This window comes from Neophocaena asiaeorientalis, unplaced genomic scaffold, assembly GCF_003031525.2.
Source record: "Neophocaena asiaeorientalis asiaeorientalis breed wild unplaced genomic scaffold, Neophocaena_asiaeorientalis_V1.1 scaffold470, whole genome shotgun sequence".
Lineage (NCBI taxonomy): Eukaryota > Metazoa > Chordata > Mammalia > Artiodactyla > Phocoenidae > Neophocaena > Neophocaena asiaeorientalis.
In genome coordinates this window covers 1,815,529-1,838,879 of record NW_020173714.1, presented here as the reverse complement: position 1 = coordinate 1,838,879, position 23,351 = coordinate 1,815,529, and the positions used below count along the sequence as shown (strand labels likewise).

The 23,351-nt window shown below is 38.5% G+C and overlaps 1 pseudogene; it reads right to left on the bottom strand.

The window, feature by feature from the left end:
* Window positions 1-4,000: 4,000 nt before the first annotated feature.
* LOC112403257 (AP-3 complex subunit beta-2-like) overlaps window positions 4,001-23,351 on the bottom strand; it is a 52,124-nt pseudogene continuing 32,773 nt past the window's right edge.

The following is a 23,351-nucleotide window of genomic DNA, read 5'->3' as shown; positions in this document are numbered from 1 at the left end:
TGGGAGGGAGGTTCAAGAGGGAGGGGATATATGTATACATGTAGCTGATTCACTTCATTGTACAGCAGAAACTAACACAACATTGTAAAGCAATTATATTCCAGTAAAAAGTAAATAAATAATAAAAAATAAAATATATAACCAACAAGGACCTACCACAGGGAACTCTGCTCAATATTCTATAACAATCTAATTGGGAAAAGAATTTGAAAAAGAATAGATACATGTATATGTATAACTGAATCACTTTGTGGTACACCTGAAACTAACACAACATTGTTAATCAACTATACTCCAATATAAAGTAAAAAGTTAAAAAAAAAGAAAGAAAATTCATTCGGGCTGAGAAGCCGCGGTAAACAAACCTTGTTATTTCTTTAATTTGCTACTCCAAACCCAAACTCTGTTTAGATTCTTCACTAATTAATCACTCAAAGCCTGTTTATTTGTCCTGTTAATTCCTCACAAATTTGTTTCTTTGTCTTAAAAGTATAAAAGCTGCCTGCTTTGGCCATTCCTTAGGTTCTATTCCTATGAGACCTCTATGTGCACACGTTAAAATTAATTTCTTTTTCTCCTGTTAATCTGTCTTGGTCAGTTTTATGATTAGTCCAGCCACAAGAACTCAAGAGGAATAGAGGGGAAAATTTTCCCCTCCCTGACAGTGTGGGTCTGTGTGTGTGTGTTGGAGGGCGTTCCTGCTGTTTGAGATGATTTTACTGAACTTTTCTGAGTGGCCTAACTACAGAAGATTGAGTTTTCATGTACATTTTTATTGAAAATCTATCCATAACCCATTGTATCCTTTACAAATAAGGAATTGACAACATTGTTTTCATGTAAAACAAATTTGAATAGACAATTTATAAGAGAAGAAGGAATACTGATTGAAAAGTACGTATGGAAATATTCTACCTCTCAGCAATCAAATAAATACAAATCCAGCTTCAGTATTAGAGACAAATGAGCACATGTAAAAATAACAGAACATTTAATATGAGAATGTTTGCAGTAAATGGGCAGTTTTACCCTGATGGTGAGGCAAAAATTGGGGTGATCTTATCAGAAAATGTCCCCCAATATATCAAACTCTTAAATATTTTTATAACCAACCCTTAATACATAATCCTACTTCTGTAAATAAACCCTGAGAGGTCAACAAACTAAAAACACCAAAAACAATAAAAAGTTAAAATGTCCACATTGATATATTGTATAGCCTTATTCAAAATATTGAATACTTGGAAATGACACTTTAAACCGAAAAAAGAGGAGTCGACAAATAAATTATGGCATGCTTTATATGAAGAAATACTATGTGAGGATTAAATTCATCTTTGTAAAATATTGTAATATCATGGAAACTTTTGTTTTATATTACATGAAAAGATATATATTTTATATGTACACTATTTAATATGATATCAAAATTATTTACAGTTTAAACTATAAACTATGAGAAAAGTATACTGAAAATTTTAATTTTTATCAGTGACTATATCTGTCATTCTGGGTACTCGTTTTTTTCCTATTTTTCTACTTTCTATATCCTAAATATTTTCTCATGAGCACATATCAATTTTTTAAATGAATAAAAATAAATCTCATTAAAATTATTTTTAAGATGAGACTTAGAGTTTGGTAGGATTTTTGAGGGGGATTTATCATTTTATTAAAAACCTAAAATAAGCTAATCACCACCACCTCCCCAAAATGTTGAAAGATGTCATCTGAATAGCATGGATTACTCCTCCAGAAAACTAGATCACATTCTGGCTTCGTTATTATTTTAGAAAACTCACCTTTCAACCATCTGCAATATGGGCCATCATTCATATCGAACTTAATTAGAAAACAGTTTGGAAGTTGGAGAAATTCCTAATTTAAATCAATTAAAGGGAAAGTTGTCAGGTTCGCTTTGGGTTTGCTTATCTCTACTCTCACAGCAGGACTGAAGAGATCTGTCTTCCCCAATCTCCTTGTATTCCTCCAGGATTATGTCATAGTGTTCAGTGTGTAAATCTAGGAACTCATGGTGGCAATTAGCATCTGAGGCTCCTGCCATAGCTAGGAGAAGTCTGGGTAACAAATGAAGGCATCCCAGGATTCCACGCTGAAAATTCTTTGATGGGTGCTTCCATTTACAATGACATATCTGTAGTTTTGGGGGCCAGGCAACCCTGTGCTCTAGCCCTATTTCCATTCTGTGTTGAGAGCTCTTCTTCCTTCCCTCACCCATGCCCTAAATCCTATTGTGTCACGGTTAATCTAGTTATCAAATGGAAAAAGCATGTCACATAGTGATTATTTAAGGAGCACATTCCTTTCACTGAATAGATCATTATAGGTTCTTTACCTCTCCATTGCTAAAATAAGATTCCTTGCCTTATCTGTCACCTGCCCATATCCCTGCTGGCTTAAAATGTGCACTCACTCTCCACCCAACTTAGAGAGAACTACTTTTTGTATAGTAATTTCATCTTCTCGTGCATTTTAAAATTATCATTATCTGCCAAGCACAGGGTATAAGACATATTCTCCAAGGTGGATTTATATAGTTAGATAGATAGATTTTTTTCCCCCAAAATTAAGGTTCATGGGCATTTATACATCTGCCTTATCTGAGGCTGTGGTCCATGAGAACAGTCACCAAGTTTTAATCATCTTTAGTATCCTAAGATATACATGACTCTCAATTTATGACTTAGAATCAATGAATGAAAAAAAATAGCTGTCTTCTATTATTTTTGAGTGCAAAAGTGATGGAATTTCTGAAATCTTTTGATAATTTGACAAAATAATCCAGGATATTTGAAACTATACATACCTTAAAATTCCAGAATATATTATGGTTTATACATAGAATAAATCAAAAGAAATTTCTAAGCAAGAGACCAGAAAGTCTAGACTATATTATAGTAATGCATTAGGATATTTAATGGAAAATCCTAGACTAGGGGTTAGAAGACTCTATTCAGACTTTCTGTCTGTAGTCAAAATAGATGTAAAAGTTAAAACAATTACCCAAGTAATTAGGATGATTCGATTTTCTATTCTCCTCACATACTTTCAATGTGCAGATTTGTCTCCTATCAGATTGTAAACTCTAAGGTCAGAAATTCCACTTTTCTCTGAGTTTCCAGAATTGCCTCCCTTGGACTGTGTCTTAGTAGGTACTCATTTGGTTAACTGTTGTAAGCTAGCTACTGTAGAATGTACAGGCTCCAGAGATCTCAGTTCTCTTGCTCTTTGGTAGTTTCCTCTGGTACCTCAATTGCAGTTTATCAAGGTTCTTTCTGAAGGGCTGCTCCCATGTGGAAGAGGCCAGGGCAGAGAAGAGGACACTGCTAAAACAAGAGGTGTCTAGGGCATACTTTACAGTCAAGTTTACAGGTTTAAACTCGACTATGCTTTAAAATTGTCAGACACTTTGTAAATGAAGGCTCCTAGGCTCATATCTAGATATCCTGATTCAATGTTCTTGGACTACAGTCCAGAAAGACACTAATTATTTATTTGTTTGTTTGTTATTGAGGTATAATTGACATATGACATTATATTAGTTTCAGGTGTACAATGGTAATGATTTGATATTTGCATATATTGTAAAATGATCACCACAATAAGTCTAGTTAATGTCCATCGTATATGTAATATATATAACGTGCTTTATGACATATATTAAGGAGAAGACATTCTATTGAGATTTTGCTACAATAATAGCTACAGAAAAATAGGAGGACTGAAGGAAGAATTTGCTGTTTCCCTCTGCACAGGTCACTAAGGAACCCATGGGAAGGGGAAAGAGAGGCGTGCCTGGTAATGACCAGAGAGAGGGACAGAGGACCCCCTGGATGCTACCTGGCATGAGGAGTCTGATATGAGAGAGAGAGAGAAAAAGAGAGAGACAAAGATATAAAGAGAGAGAGAGAGGGGCTAACAGCCCAGGTTTCATGAGGGAGGGACAGGTGGGGTCCAAAGAGGTCATAGCACTTGGGAGTCATTGCATCAGAGCCTGCACCATGTCCTTCACCAGCATATCACCATCTTCTCACTGTTGACTGTCAGCTGGGCAGCTCCAGTGGACGGGGCATTCCAGGCTCAGTGGGACCAGTCTCCCACTGGTCAGTGTCCTTCCTGCAAACCTTTACCCACCATAGGCCCCACAAGGGACACAACCCAGGTTGGCAATGGCAGTCACTTTCTGCACCACAACATTGTTACTCTGACAGGTGTCTGGCAGCTTGAGCTCCTCTGTGATCTCGTTCATGCCTGTCAGCTTTCCCTGTTCCTGAACTCGTTCTCACTCATGAACACAGAGCCATCAGTTCCCCAGTGGCCGGATGGAGACATAGAACTCTTGGGTTTTGTTCACAGCTGGAAGCCTGGCCACCTAGGTTGAGTCACAGAAATTAATGTCCATGACAGCAGTGGCAGATTCTCTGAGTGCTTAGGGCTCGATTTCAGGATGTTAATGCCAGCAGGAAGTTCAGGGCATGCTCACATGCAGGCCCTTGACAGGGGTATCAGAGCTGTTGAAGAAGTAAATGTGCACAGCCACTACATGGGAGTCCCGGGAGAAAGGCTGGCTGCTGAAGATGTAGCCCACAGATGGCCCCTCACCAGCTAAAAGGTGCAGCAGCTCCTGCCTCCCAACACCCAATACTGGAATCGAGAGTGAGGGCACGGCGGGGGCAGAGTCTGTGTCAGGCCCTGTAGGTCAGCAGCCAGACTGCTAGACACAACCCTGGGGGGAGAGACAGGTTGGATATTGGGAGGGGTGAAGTCCTCTAGGTTGAGCAGGGAGATCTCCTTGGCTGCAGGGGCACTTTTGCCACTGGTTTTTTGTTTGTTTTTTGGTTTTCCTCTAGGAGGCAGGTTCCATCTGCTCTTTCTCAGACCCTGCTGCCTCTCAGACTTTGATGAACTATTGATGGAATCACTTGTCATCTGAGAAGGAGCCTGAGCACTTTCTTCCTCTTCCTCTTCCTCTTCTCACCTTCCTCCTCACTCTGATCACTCTCGCTGCTCTTCCCCTTCCCCTCGTCCTCATCCTGGTCTTCATTTTTGAACTCACTGCTAGACTCCCTGGAGCTGCTATTGCCGCTGCTCTTACTGTATGATTCACTCTCAAACTGGTGGTCGCTGCCTGTAGACTGTGAGCTCTGAGTCCCCCTCAGAGGCTAAGTAGAAAGGTTTCTCCTTCTTCTTCTTCTTCCTCTTCCTCCCCCTTCCCTCCCCCTCTCCCTCCCCTCCCCCTCCCTCCCCCTCCTCTCCTCCTCCTCCTCCTCTTCCTCCTCCTCCTTCTTCTTCTTCTCCTCCTGATTTGATCATGTGGTCCATTCACATATCTCCAAGTTGTACAAAGATGGATCCGGGGTTTCCTCTGGCCAGTCTGTGAGTTCCTGGTAGCCTGTGGCCTTGGCATTGAGCAGATGAGACAGTGAGCCCATCTGTAAGTGATCCTGGTCTTTGAAGAATAATTCCAAGACTGGGAGTGGTTTGGGTGCCATGAAGAGTGTCTTGGCATGGCAGCTGAGGGCCCCACACTGCTCCGAAGGGACCATAAATTGCTGGGTGAAGTGCGCCTGGTTTCTGATATCACAGTTCTTGTTGTACACGGCCAGACTCAGTACATACACGCTCAGCAGTCTGGTCTACTTAGAGTTGGTCAGGTAAAGCTTGGCCAACCGGTTTGATGACCTGCAGGTTGAAGATGTCCTCCTCTGCTGTGAAGGACTTGGCTGTTTTTCTCAGGACATCAGATGCAATCCTAGGGACCTGCTCACAGGACTCACTGAAGAGCTACAGGATGCTGGCTCGCGCCATGGCCACCTGGATGTTTTCTGATCTTTGCCCAGTGTTTGATGATCTCATGTTGTGCTGGGTCTATCTGCAGCAGCTTCTTCATGATGACCACTGACTCTGTGACCACAAGCTCATCACAGTGGGACAGTAGCTGCACCAGGTCATTGCAGCAGATGTCACCCACTCAGCCTATGTTAGTTGCTTGGACCGTGGCTGCCACAAAATCCCTGTCTGTGCTGTGAATGTAGGTCTGGCATTCCCGTAGGAAAGTTATGGATGTTAGTCTCATTTGCCAGGTTGGTCAGTGCTTCTAGCTTCAGGATCTTATCTGGGTGGGGTTGATGGGCCTGATGTAGAAATGTAGATGGGCCTCCTCTTCTAGGAGGGCTCAAACATGTCTGGGCATAGTGGACATGGTGGCCACATTCTGGAGCACCATGTACTGCACCTCACTGCAGGGAGAGAATGGATCAGAGGTACTTGGGCCCCTCAGTTGGGGCAAGGGGCAGCAGGTGGGGGGAGAAGGGAGGTGGGCCAAATAGGAGGGAGGGAAGGATAAGTGGGAGGAGGGTACCAGTAGGTAGAGGATATCAGTGGGAGGAGGACAGGACTGGAGTCAGTGCGGGGGGTAGGTGAACTAGGGTGTGGAGGTTGGAGGGGGTGTGATACACTCAGAGTCCTGGAGAAGCCTTATTTATTTATTTTTTTGAGAGCACAAAATATTTTATTTAACAACTTACAGTGTAACAATTTGCATTTAGGAAAAATAGCTCCTCCCTTAAAGGAAGTTTCTTGAATCAAAAGCTGCTGGCAGTTTGGGAATTCCCTGGCGGTCCAGTCATTAGGACTCTGTGCTTTCACTGCCGGGGGCTGGGGTTCCGTCCCATGCTGGGAACTAAGATCTCACAAGTTGCGCAGCCAAGAAAAAGAAAAAGAAAACTTGCTGGTGGTTGACACAGAGAGCAACGGGCAGGGCTGGACTGGAGGAAGCCGAGGGAGCCAGGAGGGCCTTAGGTCCCAGGGATCACACTCAGCGCTGACGAAGGGAAATAAGAGGCTGCCCGTCATAAAGCCCAGCCTTTCTCAAGGTGGCAAGAACAAATGGATCCATTCCTACAAGTCTGTGAAACCTCGTGGATAACGTTCTGTGGGTCTCTCCTAGATGATCAAGTGAACCAGAAAAATGGGAAGGACCTGTGCTAATTCCACATTTACACGATTCCCACACGTAGAATTAAAATACCCAGTACACTAGGTTCCCCCAGCAGAACCTACAGACAACATTTCCTAATGATTTTTATAAATATTTAAATCTTTTTTTCAGTCTCTTTAGACTTAACAAGAATGTTAATAGTTTTCGGAACCGAGGATGAAGCGTTAAAGCTATGAGTCCAATAAGAGGAGGTCATTTTTTTGAGGTTTAATATGGCTGATAGTCAACATGGTAACTACTGAAGATCTTAGAGTGGAAAAAATTTGATGCGCATATACGATGGACAATACGTGATGGACAGTACGTAGTAGATAGTACGGAACGGAGCGGGTGGTACCTGGGAGGAGGGAGAAGGGGCGGAGCCTAGAGTTAAAAAGAAAATGGCGCCAGGCGGGTCGGAGCTTTATCGAGGGAGCGCTGGAAGACTGCGCCGCAAGCCCTCAGGCCTCTAGACTGTGTTAAAGAGACGCCTGTCCCTCAGGCTAGGCTTTAAGATGAACAAATGAGCCTCATTCACGTAAATTCCAGGCACTTCTGGAGGTGCCACCTGTGTGCTGAGCCCTGCGGCGGGTGAGTGGCCTCGGAGCCGTTTAAGTGTTGTTTCTCAGGGTCTTGAGGATGGGAGCCCCCTTGGTTTTGAAAACTAGATGTTTTGGGAGCTTGTCTCTCAGGTGCAGGTCTTAAAAGCTGGGGTCCAAACCTTTTTCTCCTTAGGGAGGAGCATGGATTTCAAGTTCCCTCAGGGTGTGGGTTGTGCCACCGCACGTGGGGTTTATGGAGCAATTGTGTCTCAGACTCTGGTGGCCTCTTCGACGGGGGGCCTTGCCTCATTGGCTGGAGGTGTAGGAGTCACTCAGACTCTGTTTTTAGGTGTTGTTCCCCTCCCTCCGGAAGTTGTTCTGTATATAGCTACGGATTCAGCGTGTCTGTGGGAGTAGGTGAGTTCTGGGTTTTCCTACGGTGGCGTCCTGAAGCCAGGACGGTGCTGGAGGCTGGGAGTCTGAAATGAGAGTGAGGGGCCTTTTTTTTTTTTTTTTTTTTTTTTTTGCCGTACGCGGGCCTCTCACTGCTGTGGCCTCTCCCGTTGCAGAGCACAGGCTCTGGACGCGCAGGCTCAGCGGCCATGGCTCACGGGCCCAGCCGCTCCGCGGCACGCGGGATTCCCCCGGACCGGGGCACAAATCCGCGTCCCCTGCATCGGCAGGCGGACTCCCAACCACTGCGCCACCAGGGAAGCCCAGGGCCTACGCATTTTAAACAAGCATCAGCTGTTCTTTATGTCTAGGTGGTTCATTGACCACAGACTGAGAAACTGCCCTGAGGAATATCACTTGTTCCACCTCTCCTGCCCCCTCGTAATCGCTCAGGCACGTAATCCGTCCTCTCTAGAGTAATATCTAGAAGTTGGGGTGTGGTCTTGGTCAGGTAATCTTGCAAAACAACATAATGGGACCATCAATGTGATGTTCTAGTTCTAGCTCCAAAGAATTTTCTTTGAAGTTATTTTCTTGTCTCCTCACCATGGATACCTGCCCTCCCATCACCATAATAATCCATGTCCCATTAAGCACATTCAGGCGTTACCTAAAGAAGTAAAGTGGTGATGAATTTTGCTGAATCCCTTTGGGGTGTCGTCTCAACTTATGCTTGGTTTGTGGGCTTTGGCATGTTTTAACGCTCCAACAATGAGCTCTAGAACGGTCCAGAGGCACAGGGCTTCTCAGCATCTTGGCGCTGACCTGAAAGAAATCACAAGTAGCAAATGAGGAAGAGTTTTAAAACAATGTGTTCTAAATACAGCAACAATATGTGTGTATATATTTGTAAATGCATAGGAAAAATTTTTTGAAAAACATGCACACTCTGGCTACACCCAGGGAAGGGTACTAGAACTGGGGGTTAGTCAAAGTGGCCTTTATTATGATCACAGTTTTCTGTCAGTGTTATTTATTTCAGAATTTCTTTCAAGTTACTTTTGTTTTGTTTTACACTTGGCACATTTTCAAGTACATCTTGGGTGTATATTTTTAAAGTTGGCAGTAATGTTAATACATTTTAAAATATTTTACTTGTCTCTAGCCTAATAATAACAAGATTATAACAAGAAATAGCCCTATCACAAAAACTTTTTTTGATAGAAAAGGTGAGAGGATTACAATGAAAGATTCTCTACCCCTTAAGGTGTATGTATATTAGGCAGAATTCTCTCCCATTTTTTTGGAAGAGAGCTTTTTCTTTTCCATGTGTCACCTGTGAGGAGGTGGGGTAGTTTTTCTAAACCTTGGCTGCACATTTTAACTGCTGAGGGAGCATTTTTGGAAGAGAGCTTTTTCTTTTCCATGTGTCACCTGTAAGGAGGTGGGGTAGTTCTTGTCTGAAGTACAGAATCTCTGAATGACCCAAAATTATGTACAAATGTATGGATAGATGAATGTCTGGGGTATAGGAATAGATTAGTAAATTGTTAGAAAACAAAACACCTTGACAGAGGTAATGTTACATACACATATATATCATGACATCGTGATACCCATGTGTTTCTTCATCACAGCGGGACACTCTTCCTTAGCTGGAATTTACGTAGCAAGTGACAGTTGACACCAGAAGAGTAGAATATAAACAGGGTGATCACTGTAGCATGGGGTGGAGAGAGAGAGAGAGAGAGAGAGAGCGAGAGAGAGAAGACGCTGAGTATGGCATTCAGGTTAAAGCAATAGGTCTAAACCTTGGCTGCACATTTTAACTGCTGAGGGAGCTTTTAAAAAGACATAGTGGCGCCCCACTCTCATAGATTCTGATTTAATGGCCTGAGATGGGGCTCAGGCAATATTAGTTTTAAAAGCTCTCCATTTGATTCTCATGTGTAAGCAGGGTTGAAACTCACTAGAATAGAGAGAAAAAATCTATAGTGGTGGTGGTGAAGTGTATTGGTAGAGCAGACATGGGTAGCAATTGATAAACACTTCAAACTTGAATATTTTGCTCAATTGTAAGATCAGGCCTAAGTAATGCTAGTAAGGATTCTGAAACGTGAAAGAAACCAGTTGTAGGGCACACCAGGGCAGCACAGTACTTTGGAACACATTGAAAAGAAGAAAGACCAGATTAGAATAGAGACAATTTATTCATTCCAGAACCTGGACAGGATTATTTCTAAGAATTTTGTACTTAAGTTTAATCAATAATTACTCAAATTTACCTAACTCTTCATCCCAGGCTGAATTCATACATACATACAGTAATTTCCATGCTCAAGTATTTAGTCCACACAGCCTAACCAATGCTCAGTGAGATGCTAGTTTGGTAATCACACCGACAAATAGTTGAGATGGATGATTCCATCTTCATTATTGAAAGCACAGTCTTAGGACTATATCATGCAAGTGTTGTCCTTCTACAATTCTTTGTTTAAAGTATGTTTATCATCTTTTCTACCCTGGCCTTCAGGGGTACATCTGTCTTCTCCCTTCCCCCTTCCATTGTTCTGTTGGCTGGGAAGGCTAGATTTGGGGCATCACTCTCTGGGTATATCAGATTGTTTGCATGCATATCATAATCTTAGTAGAAATCTCTGAATGCATGAGAATTTTAGAAATGTATGCTACTGTTAACAAAATAAACAAGGAATTTGCTAGGCCCCAGAACCTAGCATACTGTTCATAACTTGGATGATTTTCTGTGTTATGAAATAATGGACAAGTACCTTTTTAAAATTTTGATTTTCTAATCTCTTTTATACATCTTCACTGATTCTATGGAGTTTGTTATTTAAACACTCTTCCTTTTATTTGTTTGCTGCTTTATTTTTAACTTTACTCCCTTTTGAAATCATCCTGGAGTCCAGCATGAAGTTCTTTTTTTTTTTTTTTTAAACATCTTTATTGGAGTATAATTGCTTTACAATGTTGTGTTAGTTTCTGCTGTATGACAAAGTGAATCAGCTATACGTATACATATATCCCCATATCCCTTCCCTCTTGCGTCTCCCTCCCACCCCTCTAGGTGGACACAGAGCACGGAGCTGATCTCCCTGTGCTATGTGGCTGCTTGCCACTAGCTATCTATTTTACATTCATTTGGTAGTGTATATATGTCAGTGCTATTCTCTCACTCTCTCACTTCCTCCCAGCTTACCCTTCCCCCTTCCCAGGTCCTCAAGTCCATTCTCTGTGTCTGTGTCTTTTTTTCTGTCCTGCCCCTAGGTTCATTAGAACCATTTTTTTAAAATTTGTTTTTAGATTCTATATATATGTGTTAGCATATGGTATTTGCTTTTGTCTTTCTGACTTACTTCACTCTATGACAGTCTCTAGGTTCCATCCACCTCACTACAGATAACTCAATTTCGTTTCTTTTTATGGCTGAGTAATATTTCATTGTATATATATGCCACACCTTCTTTATCCATTCATCTGTCGATGGACACCTAGGTTGTTTCCGTGTCCTGGCTATTGTAAATAGTGCTGCAATGAACATTGTGGTAAACAGCATGAAGTTTTTGGATTAGTTATTTTTTGGGTGTTGTTATCTTAAATTGTAATGTTAACATTTTGATAGCATATTCACTAGATAATAACCAAATACATCAAATAATATTTTTGGCTTAGAAGGCTTGTATTTTCAGGAGTGAGGTGAGGCTTATCAGAAGGTCAATGATGATTTCATCTGGAGAAATTCAATATATTTTTTCTAGGATTTTATTGACTGTTGTGACTAAGTTAACTGTCTTGTTCATTCAGTCTGTTAAAAAACACTGAGAATTAGATATGCATTTTTGTTTTTGTTGAGGGAGGAGAGATTAAATGATTTTACAGTCAAAAAACAAACTAAAGAAATATAAATGTTCTTTTTCTCTTTATCATATAATTACAAAGTTGTTTTGTGACAGCCATCAATAATAAATTTTAAACTCAAAAATGCTCAGCTTCTTGGTTCAGAAAACAATATGTCTTTATCCTCTGTAATTTCATCTGAAAATATATCTAGGGAGAAAACCAGGTAATTTCTTTTCCTAAGGGAATGAAGATTACTGCACATCCTTTCTAAGAATCTCATTGACTTATTATCTGAAGATAATTTTCAGAGTTATGTCTAATAGCTGTCTGTAAATAAATCCCAGAAATTGTATTTATTAAAACCTCTATCAAAAGTCATTCTTAATTATTTTAATAATACTAGTATTTATTAAGTATTGGTCTTAACACCTAGAGTACACTTTAGCAATTTTTATAGTTTTATTTAAAGAAAGATAACATTTAATTCAGGCAATAAAACATCATTGGACGTGAGACAGTGGTGGTCAGCATATGAAGCTTGACTGTAAGGAGTTTGCATTTTGAACCTAGAACAGTTACTGGCACATATTTGACAATCAATAAATAGGATGTAAAGAAGGAAGGAGAAAGAGTTCTTCTACTGTCACTTTCTATCTGGGATATATTTTTTTCTTTTTTCCAAAACATGCATATCTGAGGCTTATTACAGGTACCTATATGATAAGGCTCTATTGTCCAAAGTTTTTGTTATATTTTACTAGAAATGCCATTTTTTGCAGATATTTTGTGGTATCAGATATAAAGAAAAAGAGATTCTAAAAAGGCTTTTCTGTCTTATTCCCTTAGCTAGTCCTGAGAGAGTAGTAATTTTATTTTATTTATTTAGAGGTAACAATAAATATGATTTCTGTCAGTTGTGAGGTAGAAAGAGATCATATGTGGTGGTTTCACACATAAGCAGTTATTTCTGGATTTAAAATAAAAACGAATAGATCAGCTTCAGTAGTACTGTTGAGCACATAGCTGCATTTTAAAAGTTTGGAGAATCAATTGAGTGTCCATTTATCAAAATCGTATGATTTTTTTCCTTGGATTTAAAAGCTGGACTAGGCGTATCATGAAAGCAGACATTTTGATGAAGATTACAAAAAGATTTAGACAAGAAATGTTTAAGCAAATGAAAAATTGTGTTTCTGAATCAATAAGAGCAATAACAAGAAAAATTCCAAATACAGATAAATGAGGTTTTATTTCATGCCTTCAATCAAGTATGCTGTCTGTACAGTTTAAGGAGCCTTTCATTTTTTTTGAACTGGTTTACCAATTTATAATAGAAAGTGGAATTTAGACTGGGTCTACAGGACACTGTCAATGAGTATGATTGATGAAAACGGTTCCTGAAATTTAGAGCTTTCTCCTCTTCCTTAACTATTTATTTTGTGTCTATTTATTGTATCAGTACAGACTCAGAGTCCTAATTTATTAAATAGATTATAATCTAAATAATTATGATTTATTTTGATGCTAAAATTTTCCCAGAACGGGAGCCCCATCAGTTTGCTCCTGTGTCCCTTTGACAAGTCTCCATCATTTCTTGTATGTCTTTAACTTATAACTTAAGTATTTATTATGTGACTTCATGTATAGCATAAGACCTTGCTGTGGTTTACTTCTTTTGCCTCTTTACTGGCCTTTGTAATATTGTTGTTATGCATTTAGCTTCTAAATATATTATAAACTTCCCAATACATTGTTACTATTTTTTACTACACACATTCAATTAATTTTATAGAGATTAAAAGGAAGAGAAAGTATGTTATAATTATATATTTATAATGTCTGGTGTCCTTAATTGCTTTATGTAGCTACCTGTTTCCATCTGGTATTATTTTCCTTCTGCATGAAGGACCTTTTAGCATTTACTGCAGCACAGGTCTGCTGGTGATGAATTCTTTTAGCCTTAGATGTCTAAGAAAGTCTTTATTTCATCTTCATTTTTGAAGGCTTATTTTACTATGTTGTCAATTCTAGGTTGATAGTGTTTTCTTTTAGTAGAGTAGTTGCTCCACTTTCCTCTGACTTGCATTGCTTCTGATGAGAAATCTATCATTCTTATCTTCATTCTTTTATTCAAAACATATCACTTTTCTCCAGCTGCTTTTAAGATTTTCTCTTTATCACTGTTTTTAAGCAGTTTAAGATGAGCTTTTGTGTTGTTTTCTGTACTTGGGATTTGTTGAGCTTCTTGGATCTGTGGAATTGTAGTTTTCATCAAACCTGGAACAATTACAGCCATTATTTCCTCAAGTCTTTTTTTTTCTACCTCCTGCCCTGAGTTGTTTTCCTTTGACTCCAGTTACACATGTGGTAGCCCACTTGAAGTTGTCCCCCAGCTCACTGATAATACATTCACTTTTTTCACAGTCTTCATACTCCCCGTGTTTCATTTTGGGTAGATTCCGTTGCTGTGTATTCAAGTTCACCAATCTTTTCTTCTGAAGCACCCCCTGTTTTCAATCCAAACAAGTGTGTTTCATGTCAGACACTGTAGTTTTCACATTTAGAAGTTCAATTTATTTTTCATATCATTCATGTCTCTACTTATGTTTAATATTTCCCCTTTCATCTTGGAATATGGAAATATAATAGTAACAGTTTTAATGTCCTTATTTAATAATTCTATTATCTGGGTCATTTCTCAGTCTGTTTCTATTGATTGGTTTTTCTCCTCCTGGGTCATACTTTCCTGATTCTTAGCTTACCTCATAGTTTTTGATGGAATGCCAGGCATCGTGATTTTAACTTTGTTGCTGCTGAATATTTTTGTATGTCTATAAATATTCTTGAGCTTCCTTCTGGAGCACAGTTATGTTACTGAGAAATCCTTTCGAGATTGCTTCTAAGCTGTGTTAAGTAGCATTAGATTAGACTAATCTACATCTAATTTTGCCCCACTACTGAGATATTGCTGAGTTTTCTAAGTACTCTGTTGGATTTGCTGTGAATTAAGAGTTTTGTTTCCTTTCTGATTGCATGATACTTTCCCTGCCCTCAAGTTGTTTCCCTTAAATGTGTGTTTGTCAGTCATGAGATGAAGATTTGAGGAAATGCTCTGCTGAACTTTATTGTTTTATTTCTGTGCAGATCCTGTCTCTCCAGTATTTTGACCTGTAAACCTTTCACATCTTGGCCTGCTTCTTTTAATCACCTCCTAATTACCCCATTGATGAGGAAGGGATTTTCACCCTAGAATTATGGAAGTAACCAAACACATATCACCCAACACTGGATAAATGAGATCGACCATAGTCACATACGTTATTAGTCACATATACTCACAGCTTAGGGGAGGAGCACACAGCACACCACATGGACCATATAGAGGTGGCACTCAGGGACAGAGTGAACAACTAGAGGCTATGGGAGACAGGCTTTGTAGTACTAAGGGGTGTGCTCTTAGTTATTGTGGTAGGTTGTGATTAGTGTGTTTAATAATTCCATGGGCTGTCAGGAAACTGAAAACCACTACTCAAAGACAAACAAGAACTGTGCCTGGTCTTACTAATAAGGGAAGTTGTTTGGCTAGAGGACCTCATCCACCAGAGCAGAGTTGGAAGGGGAATTTGTGGTTATACCACTTGAGGCCCTTTTGGATTCACCAGGTATGAAAGCAGCACATCATACTGGATCTTAATTTTAGGCTTTGCACCACATCCCCCAACCTTCCATCTCCATCTTCTCGGTTCAGTGAGATTGCTAGGCTGTGACTAGGTCTTGCCTCTCAGTGCTGCAGTCTGGGAGCCCTCATGAGGTCATAACCAGGGGGACAGTCACAGAGTTTACTTCATTCAGGTATCGCTGTCCTGGGTGCAAGGTTGGAAAACGTTACTTCGTAGATGTTGTCTGTTTGTGTTGTTGTTCTTAGTGAAACGACAAATGTGGCACCTGCTACTCCATCTTGGCCTTAGCTTACATTTTAGAGAACTTTGGCAGGATATACGTAATAAATTGAGGTTTAATGAAAAGTTTAAAATTATTAAGCAAATGATAATTATTTGATCAACAAGAGGGAGATTTCACCAGGATTGCTTTTAAAAGGCTTCCTATTCCTCTAGAATCCTATAAATAATATGACTATACAATAACTAGGGGAGCAAGGATGTAAAGGGAAAAAAATACAGAGTATTTGAAAAAAAAAAGAGGGAAAGAGTAAATCACATCTGTAAACAATATTCTTACCTTTTGCATTCTCCTGACTTTTACGTATTTGAATCTAGAAGCTCATGTTTTTCAAAATGAAGAGATATTTAGGCAGTTGGTTTTGAAAAAGATATTAAACTCTTTTAGTATCAATGCTACTATCTAAAAGAAAAGGTCGGGATAACATCCACGTCAATGATTTGTTGCAAACACATATAAAATGTACATAGGCACTTTATACAAGATTTGGCACATAATAGGTGTTCAGTAAATATCATTTCCTCTTAAGCCACTTTGATTAATTCTTAAGGAGTTTCCTTTCTCAAAGTTTCCCCATCTCCTTTTGCACAAACTGAAGTTATTTTACCTTCGATTTTTGTCATTTCCTCACTCTGAGAGGCTATAAAATATGCTGTGTCCATAAGTAAATAAAAAAAAGTCCTCAGCCTCCCCAACAAAGAATATTTTTGGCAAACACTCTGCACTTACACTAAGTGTCAGAATTTCAAAGCCTCCCCAAGGAGTCCAGCAAACATATATAAGGAAAGGGAACAGAGTGATTATGAGTCCTTTTCAAGGCAGTGAGACCATTCTTTAGAAAGAGACTCAGGCTGTGTAAAGAGTCACTTGCTTATCTGATAAGACCTTTAGCAGCAGGAAAAAAAAAAATACAGGCAGACAAAGAATAACGTATTGTTAGTTCAAAAAGGGGGAATTCATTTGAGAACTATGAATTATTTTAAAAACTTTGCTGTAGTAGTATATAGGAAAACTGTAATCCTTCTGATTATGTTCAATCCATACAATAGTCAGTTGTGTTAACAAGTATGTATTGTGCAAATTAAATTATCTTCAATGTATTGTACTTTAATGTTTGGAGATAAAGATGCTAATGACTATATGGATAAGGACTTGTTAACATTAACATTCCAACTTTTCAGTTACTAGTTCTGTAATCTTAAGCCAATTATCTAATATCTCTGAACCTCAGTTTCCATCTCTGTTAATTATGGACATTTCATGGGGTTTTTCTGAGGGTTAAAAAAAAAAAGAGTACAAATACAGAATCAATCATGGTCCATTAATTATAAAATGCCCCCAATGAGTGATTGTTCTGCTCCCACTACTAGTAAACCATTAACTGTTACTACATTTATCATGAAATGTTTGTTTTCAAACAATGGACATTTTTAGATTCTTCCAGTGCTTGCCAAAAGCAGAGCTCCTAAAGTCAAAGCAAGGAAACAGAGAGACATGAAATATTACAGGCATGGTGATAGAAACTCAAAAGTAAATTCTATCATGTAACGAAACATGGCATTTAAAATGCAAACAATTATTGCTCATATAAAAGAGTAGAAAAATAGGGAGAATGAAATGTCATTCTACCATTGTAACATCTTTTTCCCTTGTGTATTCATTCATTCATTTAACAAATGATTGTTAAACACATGTAATATTCGCGTCATTATTCTAGGCATTGTGGATAAAGAAGTTAACAAAACAGATAACAAATTTTAGCCCTCTTGGAGATTAAATTTTAGTAAGGAGAAAAAGAGAATACGTATCATGTCATGTTCTATCCTATTCTATCCTATTCCCAGAGAATAATACATTATGTGCTTTATAATGTGCCTGTGTATATTTATGTTTATATTCATATTTATATTTATATACACATACCTACACATATGCTACTATGGAGAAAAATAAGACAGAGAAGAGGAATAAGGAGTGTGTGTATGGGTAAAGGGATTGCAATTTTAAATAAGGTGGCAAGGGAAAGGATCAGTGAGAAAGTATGAACAAAGACTTGAGGAAGGTATAATTTTGACCTTACTGGATAACTGAAAAGAGGGTATTCAAGGCAGAGGGAACAACCTGTGCCTGGCCCTGAGTAGAAGCATGCCTCACCTGTTGATGGACACGGAGACCAGTGCAGTCAGAGTGGAGTGACCAAGGGGTCAGTCCTATGATTTGAGGCTAGAGAGTTGGAGAGGGCCTTGCACATTATTCTAAGGGTTTTGGCCTTTTCTTTCAAAGAGATGGGAGAAACATTCTGACTTCTCTACTGAGAATAAATTAAAGGGAAGTAGAGAGGTAAGTTAGGAAGTAGGGAGTGATTGAATTCTTGATATATTTTGATGACAACATTGAGTGAGTTTTCTGAGTAATTGGATATGGGATGCGAGAGGAATCAAAGATAACTCACAGGTGTAGGCTTGAACAACTGGTGGGATGAAATTTCCCAGTAGAGAGATAGAAAAAGACAATGCTAGAGCAGATGGTGGAGGTTGGAAGATGGTAAGATCCAGAGTTCTATATTAGGAATATTAATTTTGCGATGATTATTAGGCATTCAAGCCTAGGCGTCATGGAAACACTTGCATAAAAATCTGAAGTTCAGGATAGAGATCCTTGCTAGAAATGTAAATTTGGAGTCACCAGCATATAGATTTTCTTCATATTCCTTTTACTCCTTATCTGTAGATGCATAGAATTTATAGATTATTTTTTCAACATTACATTAAAATATCTTCAGTATTACCTCATTGCAACATTTAGTATTATTTTAAGGGCAATGGAAGGTATGTGGCAGATCTGGGTATAAATGGTCCATTTTATCAGGTATCATTTTTACAGCTTTGAGCTTGGACATGCTATTTTAGATTTGTGATCCTCAGGTTCCTCAAGTGCAAATAAAAGATAATAATACTTACCTTACAAGATTTTTGTGAGGGTCACATTGTAATACTATTCTTCATAATTTTAGTTTCTAATTTAAGTGATATAGTTTAATCCTCACTAAAAAATAAAGGTAGGTGAAGTTATCCCAATAGGAATACTGAGCCTCAGCACGTTGACTAATGTGCTTCTGCTAACATGGCTAGCAAATAGCAGAATCAAACGTTATCTATTCACTCATTCTTTTGTTTTGCTTTGCTTTTTTTGCTTCTATGTGTATTCATATATAATATGAGTCTCAAGTCCCAGAAATAGAATAGGCACACAATAATTTCTCACTGTTTTCATTATTACATATCTTACATATGTAAGAAGTTGAACATCAGCATTGAAGTAGTAACTAAATAATTTTACAGGAGATAAAACACAGTTATCGCTTGAATGAATAATGGTATGTGTGGTAGTTCTGGTAGCAAAATAGTTGCAAATGCAATAGCTTAGCTAAGTTAAGCAGCATTTACGAACATATATGCATAAGTGAATTTCAGTTGCTCAGTATATGGAATAGTATCAATGCACATGCTCAGCATTTTACTCAATGGATTGCCTTAAGATCAGTGCAAAGTGGATTCATGGGGCCTCTCTTATTTACTCAAGGTGTCCACTTTTCCAGTTTCTATGCAGGATGCTCTGGTACTCTTTATTACCCCCTTCCAGTGCTTTCCATTGAGCAGGATTTATCCCAGACATCTAAATGTAACTTCATGTGTACATGTTAAGTGAAACCAGCCCATTAACTGGCAAATGCAGTTGAAAAGCTGTGGATGGTGAAGTCTTTCAATTATCTCTGTTACGGCCAAGCCAGATTTAAGTAGCTCTTTGTTTATGTAAATAATCTGATTAGTGTCTGTTCGCTTTCCTTCTCTTATTATTTATCATATACATTTTGTTTCACTCATATAACAAAGAATTTTTCCTATTATATAAATTATATCATAATATATTATCATATTTAGTATATAAATGCCAGAAGTTGTGTGCCAAGAGTAGTCAAGCATGTGACAGGAGCACATGTGTTGGTCATGAATCATGCTTTTGACATCCCACTCATGTGAATCTGATTTATGTGAGTAATTTCTCATAGAATTAACTATTCTCATCTGTAAATTGAAAAGGGGGTCCTGGTCTATCAGGGTTCATATTGTAAACAAACCACTGTTTACAAGATATGAATAACTTATTAGTGATAAGTGTGACAATAACTTTAAAACCCAATTTGTTAAGTACATATACTAATAAGCAGGTGCTCAAAATGTTTATATGAACTAGCTAAGATAATCCTTACAGTGACCCTCAAAGGCAAGTATTATATTAATTTTACAGATAGAGAAATTAGAAACTGAGGTATAGAGATGTTAAGTATCCTGCCCAAAGAGGTATAGCTGGTGTTTGTCTCTCTGATTTAAGAGTTCTTGCCCTTAAATGTGGTTCTTTAGATCAACAGTGTCCAATACAACTTTCTGCAATGCAAAAAATATTCTATATCTGTCCTGTCCTATGTGGCAACCACTAGTCACAAGTGGGTATTAAGCATTTGAAATGTGGTGACAGAGATAGAGGAACAGAATGTTCATTTTTATTTAGTTTTAGTTACAATTTAAATTAAGTAGCCATATATAGCTAGTGGCTATTACATTGTACATTGCAGCTCTAGAGTAAAAATCTGTCACACTGTGATACCCCCCCAGGGCTTGTGCTGTGTCTCCTTCGGCTTTGGGTCAGGGGTTAGGACAGAGCTTGGAATTCAGATGCATAGTGAGTATTTGCAGCAGACATTAAAGAAGAGAATGATTGATGGGTTCTACACTTAAATTGCAGATATAGTTCTGGGTTTGCAGCTGTCCCATCACAGCTGTCCTTTTCCACACCTTCCTTGCCTTTTAAGTTCTTGCTTAGTGAGCCTTGCCTTGACTTCATTTCAAGCTCCTCTGCTGGATCTAGACGCCAAAAGTGTCCCCATTTCCCAGGGAGAGAGTGTATGTGATGGTTGAAAGTGTGGGCTTCTGAGTAAGGCTGCTTTGTTTGACATTCAGTCCCACAACTTCTCAGCCTACTGTGCTTTCTTGGGAAAGTCCTTTAATCTCTGTGCATCTCAGTTTCCTGTTCTATAGGGAGTGCATAATAAAAGTTCTCATCACGACAATGTTGGGAGGATACATGGAGACAATCTTTGAAAAGCACTTTACAGAATATCTAGCAGCTAGATGACAGTCAACAAATACTGTCTATTTTTATTATTTTTCTCTGATTTTTCCTACTTCTGCTTTTCTTTCAAACCTCCAACACATCACAAATGCAAAATTTCAGGAGAATGTTTTACAGAAAACATTTCAAGACATTTATTAAGATTGTGTCTGCAGGACACTGATTTCTATCCTTTATTTAAACAATCATTTTTTGAGCTGAAATAACTTGCCAGGCTCTTCAGGTGGAACAAGGGATATAAAGATAAATAAGACATACGTACTGCCTCCAAGAAGTGCACAGTCTGGCAGGAAAAACAGCTAACAAACAGATTACAGACCAGTATCACTATTACAGAAGGACTAAGTATGAGGCAGTGATCAACATTACTGTATGGGTAGTAATTGTCAGGGAGGTCTTCACAGAAGAGGTTATAGCTGACTGGATTGTAAAGAGCACTTGGCATTTGCTTGATGCATATGAAATAAAAACCCTTGTTGATCAGTCTGTTCTTTGCTGTTGGGAACTTAATGAATAAATCATGAAAAGTAGTTCCTTTCTTTTCTCTTTGTGCAGGTCGAGTAAAAAACTCTGAAAAGTAAAGTTGATCTTGTATTCAGAGCACGTTTTCTCTACAAAAAATATCTTTTCAAAGGGTTAAAATGGGTCTTAAGAAAAAAGAACAGCAATAATTTGTATATGATTATGCTTGAGGTCTCAAACTAGAGCAGATGCCATATTAAAGGCTTTTAAAAAAATAATGCAGACAAAAGGAGTATCACAAAAAATACAATTCCTTTAGGTATTAACAAAAGTATGTCAAATAATTGCCACAGCTGATAAGTTGATTACTGCGTACCTGGAGGAGAGCATGGGACACACTGAAGAACAACTTGAGCTTCACATCACTGTAATTATAGCTCAGTCCTGGGCAATCTACACAGTCTTGTCCTGCCAAGACCCCTCATATAACTATGCACAACCCATGCCACCAATGGGATACATTGCACAAGAAATCACACATTTAAAATTAGAGGGCTGAAAGAGGCTCTCTAGCCACTGAGTGGAAGCAGCTGTTGTTAGTAAGATGTCTGGCCATCTCAATTTTCTGTAGTTTGGCTCAATGTGTTAGAAAGGAGTGACCCGTTTTAGATCTCTGTCACTAAGGAACTAGGGCATGGTGATTAAGAGTTCTGGAAATAGCTTTTATTCAAATCCTATCTCTGATCACCCTTGCTTGTGTGACCATGGATAAACTATTTAACCTATACGTGCCTCAGTTTCCTCATCTGTAAATTAATAATAGTATCTTACTTGTTCTAACTGTTAGTATCTCTGATACTAGTAATAGTATCTCTGTTTGTTTCTAATATTGTTCTAATAATTCAGTCAGGCAATATATGAAGTGTTTAGCTGGTGGCTGCTAAATTAGTGGCCAATAAAAGTTAGATACTGCCTCTCCAGTTATTCTGTCAGTTTATACTGTGTATTCTTCATGCATTGTGTTCTTCCAAGTCATTTGGCCTTTAATAAATGGTTGCTCAGTGAAGGAATAAGTAAATGACAGCCTTATATTTATATAGGTCTTGGAATCATTCTAACAAATCATTTTTCTCTAGTTTCAGCATTGCAATATTAGCATATATTCTTCCATAATTTGAATAAATGATGTTTTTATTTGTAAAATTATGTTACTAAATGTCCATAATACTCCATATTGGGAACAAAGAATGGTGTTTGGATTATTTCTAGTAATTATTTCAATGTTCTCATTCATTCATTGCTTGTTAATTCATTTTGCCAGTGGTTAGTGACCAATTGCAGAAAAACTGTTTGCAATTCTAATACATATATTGGAAAAACTTTATAGGTTATTATTGTGAAGTGTTAAAGATGGAAGACTTAAGCAAATTGTGGAAAACCACTTTTTCACAGGAACATTCATTGAGAACCACTCTACAGTGACCCTGACAGCAAGGACGTAGAATTTTTCTCTTGTATTTTGTCATAAGGGGCAATGTAGTCTCAGGATGGGGTTAGGAATCAGAAACCACTAAAATCTGGCATTCAGATTGTGTAAAAGACATTTTCTTTATTAACTATAACTAAGCAAATATTGTGAAGATCTGAGCTCCAGAGGAGTTTTATAAAATGTAAATAAAAAGCAACATAATGTTTCCTTTAATGAATATACTGGGCAGCATAAGAAAGGAAAAGAAAAGTGGTAATAAATCAATCACTGTATTGTAACTGGTCAGGAATGTTTCACAGTACTTGAGTTGTTCTTGTGATAATCCAACACATATTTTCAGCAAACGTGTGAAAATTATGTTTCACTAAAATTCATGGGGTGGGGGGAGGGCATTTTCACTTCTCCGCTTTCTAGAAGGAGGCATTTCCCCCTGCACTCACCCGTTCTCTTGCAT